The sequence below is a fragment of the Schistocerca nitens genome, chromosome 1 (assembly GCF_023898315.1).
Source record: "Schistocerca nitens isolate TAMUIC-IGC-003100 chromosome 1, iqSchNite1.1, whole genome shotgun sequence".
In the NCBI taxonomy this organism is placed as follows: domain Eukaryota; kingdom Metazoa; phylum Arthropoda; class Insecta; order Orthoptera; family Acrididae; genus Schistocerca; species Schistocerca nitens.
Window position 1 is genome coordinate 29,509,778 of NC_064614.1, and position 17,927 is coordinate 29,527,704.

General features: G+C 38.1%; 1 protein-coding gene across 1 annotated transcript in view; it reads left to right on the forward strand.

The window, feature by feature from the left end:
* Window positions 1-436: 436 nt before the first annotated feature.
* Window positions 437-17,927, forward strand: part of LOC126240717 (zinc finger protein 239-like) — a 156,832-nt gene continuing 139,341 nt past the window's right edge. The window contains exons 1-2 of the mRNA XM_049947946.1: window positions 437-582; window positions 15,333-15,395. The gene's annotated coding sequence lies outside the window, so the exon portion shown is untranslated. The remainder of the gene's footprint in view (window positions 583-15,332; window positions 15,396-17,927) is intronic.

Sequence of the window (17,927 nt, forward strand, 5' to 3'; positions counted from 1 at the left end):
GACCTCCATTGAATCTTAAATAGTGTTTTAAAACGGGCAAATAAGTAAAGCACTCATAAAATTAATAGTAAATGATTTATAGGGCAGCTTGTCAAACTTCCAAAACACACTCGAATTTAGGAATTTCATAGCAGAACTGTCACTGTTTTTTCTCGCTAGATTAGAGACACTTCATTATGTTGATGTGTAGATATCTAGAACATCCAATATAAAAGACTTATGAGGCTCAGAACGAAAAACATTTTCATCCGTGTTTTCACACTTCGTTTCTTGCCAAATTCAGATATGGCGGACACCAGTGATCTCTGGCGGACACTCAACGATATGAACTTTGGCCGGCACGCGCTAGAGCCATCTATCGGTAGTTGCGGTAGTTGAGCATCCCTCATTTCGCTAGCTTTAGACGCCTGTGTACCAAAGTCTCCAGACATTTCAGACGCGACTGACAACAGAAGAGAGTGCTTTGTAATGAATCATTACAAATGATGTTGTTTTGAGTTACGAGTATATAGTGTTATTAGAAGTTGAATGTTGAAAGAAAGTATCTAAACCTGATACTCGGAACATCAAGCATTGGAAGTGGTTAGTTGTGCAGTAATGACAGCTAACTATGCGTGTCTTGTATATAGTTTAGTTGTTAAACGTAAAACTACAATAGTAAGAAGTACAGTGCGAAATAATAAACTACTAGTATTATGGCACATTCATAATACTGTGCCTACAAATATATTCGTCAAATTATTACACTCGCCTAAAGAGCGACTGTTAGGCTAGACCTAGTTTACACATAGTTTGCTATGTTTGAGCTTGTGGAATCTTAGTAAGGCATGTAGTATTGTTTGCATAGAAGTTTATTCTGTGGTCGTCGTCGTCCTTTTTTTTCCAACACTGTGCAATCATTTGCTGTCAGTCGATTGCCTTGCTGCAGGAACAGTAAATGGAAGTTAATGAAAAATTACGTCTTTCACGGTAATGTTTATTTGCACATCGCAGTGTGATCAATTACGCAGATGTTATAAGTTTACTGCGATGTTGATAACCTCACCGTTGAGCGCAGTTTTTGTATCTCTGCTTATCAGTGTCTTCGCTGTGGGATATTATCAAAGTGTCTCGCAGCCGTGGGTCTTTTAAATTGGCGAAATGAAAAATGATTGTGATTTTGCATGGTATAGGCTACTAGTTGTTTCATGCTGCATCATTGTTGGCTTTGCTTACTTATGACCAAATTGCCATCTTTCAATGTAACAAACACTATGTGCTATGCAACTGATCAGTTTCTCGCTACAAATTTCATACCACAAAATAGTAAAAAATGGGTCGACCGAAGCGTCCGATCCCACCCGAATCATCTCATTTTTTGGATCTAAAGAACGAAAACTGAATCTAATCTAATCTCTAATCATACAGATAGTATTGATGGTTTATTAGAGAATAATTATTACACTCAGCATGACAAATTAGTACTGAATTGCTCAGTACTGGTTGTCAGCTTTGCCATTCACCACAATCAAATTAGCAGATATAATCAACTCACATAAATTAGAAGTGGCAAACATAAGATATTTACAAGTATGGTACCACAGATTTCTATACATGGAAATACTTGAAATAGCCAAAAAACTATCTTGACTATCCATCATAGTGGATACATATATGAACAGCAATTATAAACAAAACAGCCTCCTACTGTGATATGGTTTCATAACTGTTATTATGTGAGCAACTTTGAGGATTCCATTCCCATCTCCAGATGCACTTGTGCATGTAACAAAAGTTACATGAATGCACACACAAGTTAACAACATTTTTCATAAAGTATATGTTACAAGATGTCAGTCATAACATACATAGGATCAGATAGTAAGCTCTTATAGCCTACTCAGAATAGGCTATATGCAGGATCACAATTACTCATAGCCCACACCAGTTATTAACACAGTGATATTTTCTGTCTCTGGAAAGTTAGTACTGTTACATATTATTGATAACCACTGTACATTTGAATTAAAACCTGTCATAGTGGAAGTTTGTAACAACTCTCGACAAACAATGAACATTAGTTGATGGTGTTGACAACACACTTCTATACTGAACCTAAATGAATTTTGTCATAAGACACTCTTAGGCATAAATGTTAACCTGAATTCGTGCTTTGACTGTGTAGACTGTGAGGCATAAAATAGTCTTTCGTTACATCTCTGGGTCCAGTCACACTTGTTCATTCGCTCATGACCATAAATGTTTATTGATTGTGTAGTGTGGTTACACACTCCCACCATAACTGATTTTAATTCAGTTATAAAGTGGCTATGAAAAATATGTAATGGTATTAACATTCCAGATACAGAAAATGTCATTGGCTTAGTATTTGACGTGGGCTATGAGTAACAATAATTCTGTGTATATTCTGACCTAAGTATAAGAACCTTAACTTGATCTTATGTATGGTAGGCTCCATATCGTGTAATTTAAGCTTTACAAGAAATGCTGTTTTATTGTATATGCATTAATGTAATTTTTGGAAAATTTTTGTTGTGTGCAGGGTGTATCTGAAGATAATTCCAGAAATCAATCATGAAAAAAAAAAGTCATAAAATGATCCCATATCTGGAAGATATTTTATTTATAGTAGATTATCAAAAAAATATAATGCAGCTAATGGAGCCCTACAGAAATTAGAGATGTTGGGTATGAACGAGCCACTGAAATTCACTGATCATTATGGAAAACTGATAAACTTAAATAAACTGGACCTCTTAAAAAATGCCGAAATACAGAAATAATTGGTGTTTATCATGACCGTACCATACGATGTCCACAAACCTTCAAATTATGATGTTAGCAATGAACGCAGTGTATACATGTTTCAAAATAACACTGGTATTGATACTTACACTTGACCTGTGTAGCTAAACTGAACTTCAAAGACCCACAGAACATTTAATTATACATTAATAAATCACATTCAGAAACAATAAAAACCCTAGAATAAACATCATTACCAAAATAGGTCAAGACTTCTGGAAACAAAACAAAATGTAAACATCTTTCAGTAGCTAATAACACAAAAAATAAATATCAAATAAAATACCTACTCCACCCCCTTTCCCAACAAACCTCCCTTAATTGCCGTGTTCCCTTCCTCCCACACACTAAAAACCAATTTCATCTTTCCTCCCTCAATCCAGTAGCTATATTTTTTAAAAAAGTATAAAATAAATCAGTAGAAACATACAGAAACCCTCATTTTGAAATAATTCGCAGGCCTAACCATCAGAAAATACTGAAATAAAAATTTTTCTGCTGTTTCCCTGCCATCCTTAACAAACACTGCTGCCCCCAACCACTACAAAAAGAAAGTATACCACCACTCCAAATGCCCAAATTCCTAATGAAAAATGAAACAGTGTTCCAAATAAAAATTCACAGATGCGCGCGCCCACACACACACACACACACACACACACACACACACACAAAATTGACATACTTCGACCTATAGGTCTTTACCCCAAGCTTTATAAAATACTGGGAAAACTAAAAGTCTCAGGCAAATGCTTCCACTAACAGTACTCACCTCCCATCTAAACGATAGTGTAAGGAGAAGCTTGTCTCCGTCCTTCCCTAAAACAGATTTAACACCCTGCTATATTGTCAATGTAAGCCCCTGTCCCATTATTTTTAAACTGTACTTTGTGATTAACTACTAAACCTCTTTTCCCCATATTCCTGGTTGTTGGAATGAATCAGAAACTGTGATAGAAACCCCCCCCCCCCCCCCCCCCCGTCAAAATATTCTGTTAACTCGTCAAGTACCTACTTAGTTCTAATAATGAAGTAGAACCCTTTCATGAAACCACGACTCCAGACAACCAAGTAGACTTCTCTTCTGATCCCATACTTCACCTTCCCAAATGCAGATTCCTGTATTTAAAGCGTATGTTACTAAGAAAATAAACATGTCATACTTTTAGGAATACATATTGATGCCGAACTCAGTTGGGAAGAACATATCAGTCGAGTTTGTGGAAAGATGAGCGTTCTAGTTCATATGGAAACTGAGAGGCATGGTCAGTAATAATTATCTCCGCATGGCGTATTTTTGGCTCTTTCAGTCACACACCTCATATGGCCTTCTCATATGGGGACATTCGCCTTGTGTCAACAACATTTTAAAAGTCCAAAAAAAAAGTTGTCTGCATATTATGCAAGGCTGGTCATTAAGAGCACTGTCTTCCTCTTTTTACCAGGCTTAAGCTACTAACAGTGGTGAACCTGTACATCTGTGAGCTTGCATTATTTGTCAAGAACAGCATTAAGAAATGTGTTTTAAGGGAAACAATACACAAACATGATATCAGAAATAAGGCAAACATTGACATTCTAAGGCACAGGCTAGCTCTAACAGGAAACTCCCATGAGGCAAATGTCCTCAAAATTTTTAGCAAGCTGCCTCTCACTGTTCAATGCCTGCCATTCAAAAAATTCCATACAAAATTGTATGACTGGCTGACAAAAAACTGTTTCACAGTATGAAAGAGCTCTATGATATGCACAATATTGACATAATAGCTTTATATAAGATACTTAATTTGTACATAAATTCTAAAGGTTAATGGTAATAATTTAAGTGCAACTGTAACTTGATAATATTAAGGTATTACCTGATATTATTAAGAAAACTTTTTCTACTGTATGTGGTCAATGGCAGTGAAAGATTCTGATTTACAGTGGATTGTAACACAAATGGTATGTTCTTGGCAGCTCCTGTTTATTTTTGTGAGAGGGACTGAAACTTAAATTTTAATCCAGCGTGACTTCCTTTTAACTGTACGGTATATGTTACATTGCATTTAGGAACTTTCAGGTAATTGAACATGTATCAATAATTACAGATTTCTGTAGTTGTATATATACATTTGGATGTAACTGTATTGCGTTGATGTACTGGTGGATATTGTGTGGTATGGCTCCTGTAGTTGATAGTATAATTGGTATAAGTCAACTTTATCCTGATGCCACATGTCCTTGACTTCCTCAGTTTTTTCTCCGTTTTCTTCTGTATATTTGTTGTATTGGGTATGGATATTTCGATTAGTTGTGTTAATTTCTTCTTTTTATTGGTGAGTATGATGTCAGGTTTGTTATGTGGTGGTGTTTTATCTGTTATAATGGTTCTGTTCCAGTATAATTTGTATTCATCATTCTCCAGTACATTTTGTGGTGCATACTTGTACTGGGAACATGTTGTTTTATTAGTTTATGTTGTATGGCAAGTTGTTGTTGTATTATTTTTGCTACATTGTCATGTCTTCTGGTGTATTCTGTATTTGCTAGTATTGTACATCCGCTTGTGATGTGATCTACTGTTTCTATTTGTTGTTTGCAAAGTCTGCATTTATCTGTTGTGGTATTGGGATCTTTAATAATATACTTGCTGTAATATCTGGTATTTATTGTTTGATCCTGTATTGCAATCATGAATCCTTCCATCTCACTGTATATGTTGCTTTTTCTTAGCCATGTGTTGGATGCGTCTTGATCAATGTGTGGCTGTGTTAGATGATACGGGTGCTTGCCATGAAGTGTTTTCTTTTTCCAATTTACTCTCTTCGTGTCTGTTGATGGTATGTGATCTAAAGGGTTGTAGAAGTGGTTATAAAATTGCAATGGTGTAGCCGACGTATTTATATGAGTGATTGCTTTGTGTATATTGCTAGTTTCTGCTCGTTGTATAAAGAATTTTCTTAAATTGTCTACATGTCCATAATGTAGGTTTTTTATGTCAATAAATCCCCTTCCTCCTTCCTTTCTGCTTATTGTGAATCTTTCTGTTGCTGAATGTATGTGATGTATTCTATATTTGTGGTATTGTGATCGTGTAAGTGTATTGAGTGCTTCTAGGTCTGTGTTACTCCATTTCACTACTCCAAATGAGTAGGTCAATATTGGTATAGCATAAGTATTTATAGCTTTTGTCTTGTTTCTTGCTGTCAATTCTGTTTTCAATACTTTTGTTAGTCTTTGTCTATATTTTTCTTTTAGTTCTTCTTTAATATTTGTATTATCTATTCCTATTTTTTGTCTGTATCCTAGATATTTATAGGCATCTGTTTTTTCCATCGCTTCTATGCAGTCGCTGTGGTTATCCAATATGTAATCTTCTTGTTTAGTGTGTTTTCCCTTGACTATGCTATTTTTCTTACATTTGTCTGTTCCAAAAGCCATATTTACATCATTGCTTGAATACCTCTGTTATCTTTAGTAATTGGTTGAGTTGTTGATTGGTTGCTGCAAGTAGTTTTAGATCATCCATGTATAGCAAATGTGTGATTTTGTGTGGGTATGTTCCAGTAATATTATATACATAATTTGATATGAATATAGTAGAGGAAAACATTCCACGTGGGAAAAATATATCTAAAAACAAAGATGGTGTGACTTTGAATATGTCTGCTTGTGTCTGTATATGTGTGGATGGATATGTGTGTGTGTGCGAGTGTATACCCATCCCTTTTCCCCCCTAAGGTAAGTCTTTCCACTCCCGGGATTGGAATGACTCCTTACCCTCTCCCTTAAAACCCACATCCTTTCGTCTTTCCCTCTCCTTCCCTCTTTCCTGACGAAGCAACCGTTGGTTGCGAAAGCTAGAATTTTGTGTGTTTGTTTGTGTGTCTATCGACGTGCCAGCGCTTTCGTTTGGTAAGTCACATCATCTTTGTTTTTAGACATATACAGGGTGATTCAAAAAGAATACTACAACGTTAAAAATGTGTATTTAATGAAAGAAACATAATATAACCTTCTGTTATACATCATTACAAAGCGTATTTAAAAAGGTTTTTTTTCACTCAAAAGCAAGTTCAGAGATGTTCAATATGGCCCCCTCCAGACACTCGAGCAATATCAACCCGATACTCCAACTCGTTCCACACTCTCTGTAGCATATCAGGCATAACAGTTTGGATAGCTGCTGTTATTTCTCGTTTTAAATCATCAATGGTGGCTGGGAGAGGTGGCCGAAACACCATATCCTTAACATACCCCCATAAGAAAAAATCGCAGGGGGTAAGATCAGGGCTTCTTGGAGGCCAGTGATGAAGTGCTCTGTCACGGGCTGCCTGGCGGCCGACCCATCGCCTCGGGTAGTTGACGTTCAGGTAGTTACGGACAGATAAGTGCCAATGTGGTGGCGCACCATCCTGCTGAAATATGAATTGTTGTGCTTCTTGTTCGAGCTGAGGGAACAGCCAATTCTCTAACATCTCCAGATACTGTAGTTCAGTTACAGTAGCACCTTCGAAGAAAAAGGGACCAAAAACTTTATTGGCTGAAATGGCACAGAAAACGTTCACATTAGGCGAGTCACGTTCATACTGAATTGTTTCCCGCGGATTCTCAGTGCCCCATATACAGATATTGTGACGGTTGACTTTCCCGTTAGTGTGGAAAGTTGCTTCATCACTAAACACAATCTTTGAAACGAAAGATTCATCTGTTTCCATTTGAGCAAGGATAAAATCACAGAAATCGATTCTTTTAATCTTATCAGCTGCAGACAGTGCTTGAACCAATTTCAGACGATAAGGTTTCATAACGAACCTTTTTCGTAGGACTCTCCATACAGTTGATTGTGGAATTTGCAGCTCTCTGCTAGCTCTGCGAGTCGATTTTCCTGGGCTGCGAACAAATGCTTGCTGGATGCGTGCTACATTTTCATCACTCGTTCTCGGCCGTCCAGAACTTTTCCCTTTGCACAAACACCCATTCTCTGTAAACTGTTTATACCAACGTTTAATACACCACCTATCAGGAGGTTTAACACCATACTTCGTTCGAAATGCACGCTGAACAACTGTCGTCGATTCACTTCTGCCGTACTCAATAACACAAAAAGCTTTCTGTTGAGCGGTCGCCATCCTAGCATCAACTGATGCTGACGCCTGGTCAACAGCGCCTCAAGCGAACAAATATACAACTAAATGAAACTTTATAGCTCCCTTAATTCGCCGACAGATAGTGCTTAGCTCTGCCTTTTGTCGTTGCAGAGTTTTAAATTCCTAAAGTTGTGGTATTCTTTTTGAATCACCCTGTACATAATTTGTATTATTTAGCATGTTGGATAGTGGGTTCAAAGCAAGGCAGAACCAGAAAGGACTTAATGAGTCTCCTTGGTATATTCCATGCTTAATCTATATTGGCTGTGATGTGATATTATTTGAATTTGTTTGGATATTAAGTGTGGTTTTCCAATTTTTCATTACTATGTTTAGGAACTGTATCAATTTAGGATCTACTTTGTATATTTCCAATATTTGTAGTAACCATGAGTGGGGTACACTATCAAAAGCTTTTCGGTAATCAATGTACGCGTAGTGTAGCGACCTTTGTTTAGTTTTAGCTTGATGTGTCACCTCTGCATCTATTATCAGTTGCTCTTTACATCCTTGTGCTCTTTTGCAGCAGCCTTTTTGTTCGTCATTTATAATTTTGTTCTGTGTTGTATGTGTCATTAATTTCTGTGTAATGACTGAAGTTAATATTTTGTATATTGTTGGTAGGCATGTTATGGGGCGATATTTTGCTGGGTTTGCTATGTCTGCTTGATCTTTAGGTTTCAGATAAGTTATTCCTGAGTAAGTGCATCAGGGACTGTGTATGTGTAAGTGTATCAGGGAATATGTATGGGTCTGCAATGTAACTGTTAAATAATTTAGTTAGATGTGAATGTGTTGAGGTGAACTTCTTTAGCCAGAAATTTGCTATTTTATCTTTTCCAGGGGCTTTCCAATTGTGCATAGAATTAATTTCTCGGATGACTTCATGTTGCAAAATTATCACTTCAGGCATTTGTGGTATCATCTTGTATGTGTCTGTTTCTGCTTGTATCCACCGTGCATGTCTGTTATGTTGTACTGGGTTTGACCATATGTTGCTCCAGAAGTGTTCCATGTCTGTTATGCCTTGTGGATTGTCTATTTTAATGTGTGTGTTATCTATTGTCTGGTAAAATTTCTTTTGGTTTGTGTTGAATGTTTGGTTTTGTTTCCTTCTATTTTCACTTTTTCTGTATCTTCTAAGTCGTTTGGCCAATGTTTGTAATTTCTGCTTCTTTTCATCTAATTGCTGTGTCGCTTCTTGTTGTGAGATTTTACCTAACCTTTTACGTTTTTTGTCTGATATTTCATTTCTTATAAATTGTGTTAGCTGTCCGATATCTCTTCTCACTTTTTCTATTCTGATCTGTAGCCTGTGTTGCCATGCTAGTTTTGTTGGTTTCTTCTGTGTGTTGGTTGGTTCTGATCTCTGCCTAGTGTGTATATTTAGTGTAGTGAGTGCTCCTATATAAACCAGTAGTTGTAACTCTTCCATAGTTGTATTTTCATTTATTTTGTTGTGTATGATTGTGTTGATAGTTGTTATTGTTGTTTCGACTTGTGGGTAATTTAGTGGTCTATGCAAGAATGGCCTAATGTCTGTCTTTGTATTCTATATATGTCAGCTGAAATTTTTCTTCTATATCTAACATGTGTGTCACTTCTTGTTCTATTTGTGCTTGTTCTGGTGGCTGTTTTAAGATTTCGTTTTCCTCTGATTGTTTAATTGATGCGTGTTGTTCTTTGTATGTTTGCTCTGGGATGTTTGAGTCCATTACTGTATTTTCTTCTTCTTCTTCTTCTTCTTCTTCTGATTGCACATTATTTTGTTCCAGTATTTGTTGTACTTGTTGTTTGATGTTTTCTAATTCTGACTGGGGTATCCTGTTATTTTTGATTATTACACGGATCTGATCAGCTAGTCATTGTTCTGTTAAAAATTTTAATTCTGAGTATCTGATAATAAATGTTGTGTATACTTGTGATCCATATCCAGTTGTGTTGGTTCGTAAGTTTGTTGCTTGGTAATAACAGAACATGAGGTGTCGGTTAACTTCATCTGACCATCTCATCCTCTCTCTTTGTTTTCCTTCTAGAGTGGTTGCAGGAAGCATATCCTGCAAGACACCTCTATTTGGATTTAAATCATTTTCCGTGTGGGTCGCAGTGTCGTTACCATTATGGAAGGGCATAGGGTTCAAGTGTCGTCCCCGACCATTACAGCGCTTGTCCGAGGCTTCATTAGTTCTGTCCTGAACCAACTAATCACACTAAAAGGGGGGTTAGCCCCATTAGTGGTTTGTTCTTTTCGTCACCTTTTACGACTGGCAGAACATAGGTTCTAGGTTCCAAAACTAAAGCACTCGATATTTTGATTAGTTGTGAAGCCCATGGAATCTGACATGAGAGCTCTCTTTCTACATTTGTAATTTCTTCCACATCGAACTATCCATTCATGTATAGAACTGTTTTCATTGTATACTTTTTTTCTATTTTGTTACTGTATTTTTACAGCTGGCCTTTTGATGGAGAATGGTCTTCTCTTCTGTTCCATGAATAAGCCACAAATAGAATGATTATACACAATGTGTTTACATGTCCTGTTCCATGAATAGGCCACAAACGGAATGTGATACCCAATGTATTTACGCGCGCGCGTGTGTGTGTGTGTGTGTGTGTGTGTGTGCGCGCGCGCGCGCTCGCGCGCGCGCGCATGACTTTTTCACTATTTGCTTTTAAATATATTTTATTCTCCATCCAGGTAAGTTATGTCAGTTCTTATCCCTTACGTAAGAGGCATTCAAAAAGAAACAAGCCAGAAGCATAATTACAGAAACGAGTACCTGTATGTTAGATGTATTGACCTCGCTGTTGACACACTTGTCCCACTGTGACACAAGGCGGTGAATGGCTGTCTCATGAAATTCCTGGGGCTGTGATGTGAACCAGTTCCGCTCATACAGCTGGATGTCGTCATCCAAGGGGCATTGTTTGCCACTCAGAGCCTTTTTAACGGGACCAAAAACAGCGTAATCACAGGGAGAGAAGTCCGGACTATATGGAGGGTGGTCGAGAATGTCCCATTTGAATTTCTGCATGAGTCCTGCGACTGTGTTGGCCATTATGAGGCTTTGCATTGTCGTGGAGCAGAATGACTCCATGGGTGAGATTGCCTGGTTGTTTTGATTTGATCGCTTGGCGAAGAGTGATCAAGGTTTGCGAGTAATGCAGGGCATTCATTGTTGTCCCGTGCTGCAGAAAGTGAATCAGAAGGGGGCCATCTTGGTTAAAGAAGAACATCAGCATAACCTTTCCTGCACTCATGCGGTTGACGACGTCCGGCTGTACGTGCGCAATTGGTTCATATTGCAGCTCCGGGAATTTTATGAGACAGCCATTCACCGCCTTGTGTCACAGTGGGACAAGTGTCTCAACAGCCAAGGTCAATACTTCTAACATACAGGTACAGGTTTCTGTAATTATGTCTCTGGCTCATTTCTTTTTGAGTACCCCTTATAATTTGTGTATTCATAAATAACTGTTGGTTATTGATGCAGAACTAACTGTTTCTTCGTATAACTAGTTATCAACTATGTTTCTTGAAAAAGGGAGTACTATAACTCTGGATAAGTGTAATGTGCTGCGAATACATAGAAAGGTAGATCCCTTATCATTTAGCTACAAAATAGCAGGTCAGCAACTGGAAGCAGTTAATTCCATAAATTATCTGGGAGTATGCATTAGGAGTGATTTAAAATGGAATGATCATGTAAAGTTGATCGTCGGTAAAGCAGATGCCAGACTGAGATTCATTGGAAGAATCCTAAGGAAATGCAATCCGAAAACAAAGGAAGTAGGTTACAGTACGCTTGTTCGCTCACTGCTTGAATACTGCTCAGCAGTGTGGGATCCGTACCAGATAGGGTTGATAGAAGAGATAGAGAAGATCCAACGGAGAGCAGCGCGCTTCGTTACAGGATCATTTAGTAATCGCGAAAGCGTTACGGAGATGATAGATAAACTCCAGTGGAAGACTCTGCAGGAGAGACGCTCAGTAGCTCGGTACGGGCTTTTGTTAAAGTTTCGAGAACATGCCTTCACCGAAGAGTCAAGCAGTATATTGCTCCCTCCTACGTATATCTCGCGAAGAGACCATGAGGATAAAATCAGAGAGATTAGAGCCCACACAGAAGCATACCAACAATCCTTCTTTCCACGAACGATACGAGACTGGAATAGAAGGGAGAACCGATAGAGGTACTCAGGGTACCCTCCGCCACACACCGTCAGGTAGCTTGCGGAGTATGGATGTAGATGTAGATGTAGATAAGCTTACAGCTCAAGGAAGGTGAAAAATTTGTTTATTTATTTATTCTCAGTAGATAAATACAGGATTAATTTTGGATTGTGAACTTACTTTACACTTTCTGTCATAACTTCGTGAGAACAACTACAAACAGTAAACAAACGTCATATAACTTGGTTGTTGGTACTTACAGATACAGGAAACTCCAGGTTAGAATGTCAATTATATTAGGAAAAGTATAAATTGCTACTCATCATAAAGATATGTTGAGTTGCAGACAGACACAACGGCAAGACTGTTACAAGCCCACCTCATGCCCACATGATCGAAACCATCAGCTGCTCTGACCAATATCGGAACTGCTGGTGGTAGCGGTCATGTGTGCATGAGGTGTGCTTGCTAATATTGTTGATATTCTACACTTCTGAAAGGAATTCCATAATACTATGAAACATTTATTGTTAAAAAACTACTTCAAGGCCATTTCAAAGAAGCTTCCACTTGAGCTTTTTTCAACTCTTTACAATGCAGACCAACAGTGCATTAGCTGGAGGTAATGAAGGCCTTCAAAAAGAAAGCTTTGCAGACTAGAATGGAACTGGTATAACACCAGTAGAAAAGAAGGAAATCATCCACTCAAACACCAAGTTTCGAATATTCCATGATAGGAGAGTCAACAGAGATGTAAACAGATTAAAATTTGTGTGATGCTATCATGAACTGATTATGTTAATTTCATTAACAACAGTAATTAAATACAGGAAGCTTTTATTGCTTTTTTAAGGCAGTTGTACACTATTAATCTTCAATTCTGAATTATGGAAATATTGAAATATGCAGTATAACCAATCAGCTTTGACTATGTGTGCCATCCACCAGTATGGTGTTTGATGTAGTACCATCACAGGTATTATAACTATGAAACTATCAGGGCCCTGCAGGCTTGTAGGGATTGTGGCAGGGAATTTTCTTTTTATTAAAAGCTTGAAACTATCAGACAACAGCAGGGTAATAGATGTCTTCATTTTGATGTAAATAAAATTATAAACAATGGAAGGGGGCGGGACATTATCATGGCCCTTCATCACCTTTGCCAACTTGCAACTTAATGCAGACCTAGGGCTATGTTACAGAGCAGTCTCTCCACACTCTCAAAAAAATAAATAAAAATAAAAAAGTTGACGATTATGGCACTGGTCAAAGCAGAATTGCCATATCAGTGTCTTCAGTACACTTATTAAAGGTATCTAGGAATATTAGTAGAAATTCTGTACTTTCAAAGAAGCTGTGGCTTTTTTGAGTAGAGTAATAAATTGCTGTTGCACAGCTGCTAGATGCCTGGCATTTTATTGAGTTTACTCATTACTGCTGAAAAAATAAAATATTTAATGGATGCATCATGAAAAGTTATTTTCAGTTAAATCTGTTGCATTCCAAAAACAGTTTACAGATTCTTGCTCCAAATGTTCATAAAATTTGTAGGGTGGATGATTAATGACATAAGTGTTTAACATTGATTTTGTGTTGACCGTCCATCGTCACCACCATCACCTCCAATGTGAAGACTGGTTTGATGCAGCTATCCACACTAGCCTGCCCTGTGAGAGCGTTTTCAGTTCTGCATAACTACTGCAGCCTAAATCCATTTGAACACAAGGTTGGAGGCAGATACCTCTGGAAAACACTCCCCAGAGTTTAAATTTATAATCTGTGTTAATAAATTACTCTTTTCTTGTGTATTTTCTTTTCTGAAGAAGGCTTTAGCCAAAAGCCAAATGTGGAACAGTCTTTTTGTTGTGCCTATTTGCAACTCAATTTGCCATCTTTGTGGTGAGTAGCAATCCATCCTTTCCCTTATATTGTTGATATTTCAACCTGTAGTTTCCATTGTTTGTTTTCTTTTTCAGAAGTGCTTTTCTTGCCTTTAGCAGTCTGCCTTTTACATCTCCTCAACATTGCAAGGCCATAATGGCTAATGTTACAAGGTCTGATCGCTCAATCATCCAGCCCAATGCCCCTGCAAATAATGAAATGACTGCTGTCCCTCTTCAAGGGCTGCGTGTTTGTCTGGCCTTTCCTAAGATACCTCTCTGACATGATTGCACCTACAGTACGGCTGTCTATATCGTTGAGGCACAGAAGCCACCCCATGTCCGCAAGGTCCATGGTTTGTGGTAGCAAATTCTGGATAAATTGACAGCTTAAGATCTCCATATGCTGCACAATACAATACTTGTGTTAAGTGGAAAACCGTGGATTCATCAGCTGTGAGGAGAATGGCAGAAATTCTCAGAAATCCAATAGATATTTATAAAGTCTTTCTAGTATTCGATACAGACTAACTAAGAAAAGATTGTGTCAGTTGTTTCTCTAACTCTTTTAGTATTAGAAGTCAGTGGTCCTTCCAGAAGTACTTTTTAATAAGAATGTCATTGCAGCCGAATGCTTGGTGTTATTGCCTTTGGTGTAGAAGGGTCTGTGTTTGATTCCCAGTACGTCCTAAGACTTTTTTCTGAGGCAGGGACATCGGCAACTGACTCCACTCAGCCTTGTGAGGCCAGATGAGAAGCTGTGTGACTAAAGAAACAGTGGCATCACCAGGATTCTTCTACTGGCAATAATGGCTAGAGGGATTGCTGAATCACTGATCACATGTCCCACGATCATAAATCACTCCTCATATTGCCTTGTAGGCAGTAGTCATAACAGACCGAGGGCCTAATCTGTGAGTCGTGTTTACATTAATTTCTAACAACCATTGTTGTTTCCTGACACTTTAGTTAATTCCAAAGGACAGAGAATGTATGTGCACAATCATGCAGGAAACCTTACTTACCAGAGATGATGTACCAAGGTTCATGCAAACAGAGAGTAATGTGACTGAATTCAAGATTTCCCGCTGCTGACTAAATCTGGAACAACCAATGTTTCTAAGACAGGCTTAATTGTCAGCTTCACCATAACAGTCATGCATGATTTTATCGAAGCTTCAGTCAAATAAAATAAAAGCTCTATGAAATCCATACCCCAGTTGCCTATTCCACAAATATGACACATTCTCTTGCTCTATTTATGCCACACATTTTATTTCCAGTTTATTCTTTGTTGTATTTTTCTAGTGTGTGTTTCTAATTATGTTATTCTTACAGGAGACAACATCACAACTACAGAAAAGTTCCGTATGTGGTGTGACTACCATCAAGCAAGAGCCAGTAAGTAATATTCAATTGAATGTAGTATTGTGTTGATGCAAAACTCAGCTTGCCCTTTTCTCACATGAACTATAGCAAACTATGAATGAAGGGCTGTGGGCAGATTCCATATTTCTAGATTTATGGAAAACATTTTACACCCTCGCCCACAGAAAGGTGTTAGTGAAGGTATGAGCATATAAACCAGGTTCAGAGAGATGTGAGTAGCTTGAAGACTTTTTAAGTTATAGAACACAGTATGTTGCCCTCAATGGCAATTGTTTATCAGAGACAGGGTATAGTCTGGAGTGCCCCAGAAAGTGTGATAGGACTGCTATTATTTTCTATATACATAAATGAATGGGCGGACAGGGTGGGCAGCAGTCTGCAGTTGTTTGCTGATGATGGTGTGGTTTACAGTAAGATGTCGAAGTTGAGTGACTGTAGAAGAATACAAGATGACTTACACAAACTTTCTAGTTGGTGTGATGAATGGGAACTAGCTCTACATGTAGAAAAACTTTAACTTCACCTGGATGAGTAGGAAAAATAAACCGGCAATGTTCTGTCACAGCATTAGTAGTGCCCTGCTTGACACAATTACATTGTTTAAATATCTGGGCATAATACAATAAAGCAGTATGAAATGGAACATACATGTAAGGACTACGATAGCGAAGGCAAATAGTTGACTTTGGTTTGTTGGGAGAGTTTTAGGAAAGTGTGGTACATCTGTGAAGGAGACTGCAGAATGCATGTACGATGCTCATGCAACCTGTTCTTGAGTACTGCTTGAGTGTTTGGGATCAGATTAAAGGAAAACATCAAAGCAGTTCAGAGGTGGCCTACTAGATTTCTTACAGGTAGGTTCAAACAACATGAAAGTGTTATGGAGCTGCTTCAGGAACTCAGTGAGAATCCCTGAAGCAAGGGCATCATTCTGTTTGAGGAACACTATTGAGAAAATGTAGAGAACCGGCATTTGAAGCTGACTGCTGATTGATTCTACTGCCGCCAACTTACATTGCACATAAGGACCACCGAAATAAGATACAAGAAATTAGGGCGCATACGAAGATGTGTAGACAGTTATTTTTCTCTTGATCTGTTTGTGAGAGGAACGTGAAAGGAAATGACTAGTAGAGACACAGGGTATCCTCTACCATGCACCGTATGGTGACTTGTGGAGTATCTACAAGGTCTGTTCAGAAAATTCTGGAACATTCGTAATTTCGTGCCAATGGTGTGACTGAGCGAAATGCAGTTGGCATCTCAGCACTGGCCTGTGTGACACAATCAATACCTTCACTGCGTGGTAACAACGGTGAAGTCACTGATGACAGTGCCACTAAAGCAGAGTTATTAAACACGGTTTTCCGAAACTCCTTCACCAAAGTAGACGAAGTAAATATCCCTGAATTCCAATCAAGAACAACTGCCAAGATGAGAAACATAGAAGTAGATATCCTCGGTGTAACAAAGCAGCTTAAATCACTTAATAAAGGCAAGGCCTCCAGACCAGATTGTATACCAGTCAGGTCCCTCTCAGAGTATACTGATAAAATACCTCCATATTTAGCAATTATATACAACCACTCGCTCACAGAAACATCCGTACCTAAAGGCTGGAAAATTGCTCAAGTCACACCAATACCCAAAAAGGGAAGTAGGAGTAATCTGCTGAATTGCAGGCCTATATCACTAACGTTGATTTGCAGTAGGGTTTTAGAACATATACTGTATTCGAACATTATGAAGTACCTCAAAAAAAAACGATTTATTGACATATAGTCAGCACGGATTCAGTTGTGGGTGTTAGAGCTGTACCTTTTTTAGATTGAAGTCAGCTGATAGGTATTCCTGCTTAAGGGAAGTCTCTCTAACAAAGAAACCACTTTCGACAAAGCTTAGGTATCCGATAAATGAGGGAATTAGTATATTTCATCAAAATATACAAGGTATTAGAGATAAAGTTAGTGAACTGCTTATAGATGTTGACTCTGAAATTATTGGTATATCTGAACACTTCTTAAATAAGGAGATAATTCAGAGGCTTCCTTTACCAGGATACAGGTTGGCTGGCAGCTTTTCTAGGAGCTCTTTGCGGTGTGGGGGAGTAGCCATGTATGTGAAAAACGGTATCCCACTTGAGTCAATTGATGTTTCAAAGTAGTGCACTGAAAAGGTGTTTGAATGTTGTGCAGGTGTGGTTAAATTTAGTGGAGCTAAACTTCTTACTGTTGTTATTTATAGATCCCCAGACTCCGATTTCACAACATTTTTGCTAAAGCTAGAGGAGGTTCTTGGTTCACTTTATAGGAAATACAAAAAGTTCGTTATATGTGGTGACTTCAATATTAATTGTATAAGTGATTGTGCTAGGAAAAGGATGCTGGTAGACCTCCTTAATTCATATGATCTTATGCAAACCGTATTCTTTCCAATGAGAGTGCAAGGAAACAGTAGAACAACCATAGACAATATTTGTGTTCATTCCTCATTACTAGAAGGGCATTCTGTTAGCAAAAAGGTGAATGGCCTTCCAGATCATGA